This window comes from Sorex fumeus, unplaced genomic scaffold, assembly GCF_029834395.1.
Source record: "Sorex fumeus unplaced genomic scaffold, SorFum_2.1 ptg000032l, whole genome shotgun sequence".
Classification (NCBI taxonomy): domain Eukaryota; kingdom Metazoa; phylum Chordata; class Mammalia; order Eulipotyphla; family Soricidae; genus Sorex; species Sorex fumeus.
The window spans coordinates 6400356-6401967 of NW_026606089.1; the positions used below are offsets into that span (position 1 = coordinate 6400356).

The window sequence follows — 1612 nt, forward strand, 5'->3', positions numbered from 1 at the left end:
CATTGAGGAGGGTGAGTTTTTTCTGATGTACAGATACCATGATCATTAAGAAATGACCTACACTGTCTCTTACAACCTTTAGCCTGAAGTCCATGTGGTCTGATACTAGTATGGCCACTCCAGATATTTGGAGGTGTTTTTTTCTCGAAGAATTGTTTCCCAGCCTTTGAGTTTGAGCCCATGTTTTCTTTGATAATTCAGATGTGTTTCTTGCAGGCAGCAGAATGTTGGGTTCAGTTTTCTAATTCATCCTGCCATCCTCTGCCTCTGAATTGCTGCTTTTAGTCCATTGACATTGAGAGAGATCATTGTGATGGGGATTTGTGCTAACTTTATGTCAAAATTTGGAGTACTTGTGGGGCTTGTCTTAGATTAATGTAGCCCTGTTAATTTTTCTTGCAACAAAAATGTGGAACACTTTACAAGTTTGCATGTCATCTCTGTTCAAGGACCATGCTAATCTCTGTATCATTTCAATTTTAGTACATGTGTTGCCAAACTGAGTATGAGTTTTTTTTTTCCCTATTTTTCTCTTCTGATTTCTTTGAGTGTTGTCCTTACTCACTCCTATGGCAGACGGTGATTCCTAATCAAGGTAGGTATTTCAAAGCAGCTTGAAGCTATATATTTAGAACCTTCTTGTCCCAGAAGAAAAAGTATGGTTTTTACCATATTCTCTTTTACCATACCCAGGGCATCAGCTTTGCAAATTATTTCTTTTGGAAGATGGTGAATCAGTCTTGTTTAATGCTCTTCCCTGAAACCTTCATTAAGACCATTAAAATAGAGCCTTTTGCTATTCTCACCTCGGTCCCGTGTACATCTCCAGAAAAAGGTGGATGGCGTTGTCTGCACTTTGACCACCTTGAATGTAAGTAGGATTTTTCTCCTGAAGGAAGAGGTGAGAAGCATATTGATGATTTAATTCCACCTTATTACAAGTTCAACTTGAACGGAAGGTGAGATTCATGAGGCTCCTATAAAGGACAGAAAAAAGGGTCTCAGTGAAGTTTAATGGCCAACAAACATTAATAAAACAGATGTCTCAAAGTAACCTGTGAGCATCTTCGTGTGTATAGTGAGTTTTTTATCTACTCATAGTGATTCTCAGTCATTCCACATGGGCAAAGCACACCTGTAATTAAAAATCGAGTTCTCTGAGCGGAGGGGGTTTTCTTAGGTCAGTGAAGAAGTGTGTAATAATTTATTGCTAAGCACATACAGCAGTTTGAATGATGTGTACTTTTCGATCTAAAATTAATTTCAAATATGTATAAAATGACCGTCTCCTGACCCCGCATCTGGCTTTCCTCACTGAGGGCCCTTGGCCCTTGGTGGTGAGGGAACCTCACCACCCCAAGCAGAGCTCCGGCAGCTGCAGACCTCTGCAACCAGCCATAGGTACGCTATAGACCACTCTCCCCAAGCTTGAAGGAGCCTCATGCATGAAGGAACTGGCAGAGGATCCCAGGTGTGCGGGACCCGGGGCGGAGACATCCAAGGCTGCTCGGATCAAGACTGGGACTCCTCATCCAGATCCCTCATCTTCCAGTAGCTAAGTGTTACACCCACGAACTGCCCTTGGAGCCATGTAGTCCCATGAATGGCCAAG

General features: G+C 42.2%; 1 pseudogene; it reads right to left on the bottom strand.

Moving 5' to 3' along the window:
- Positions 1 to 403: 403 nt before the first annotated feature.
- Positions 404 to 500, bottom strand: LOC130025954 (uncharacterized; annotated as a pseudogene).
- Positions 501 to 1612: the final 1112 nt, after the last annotated feature.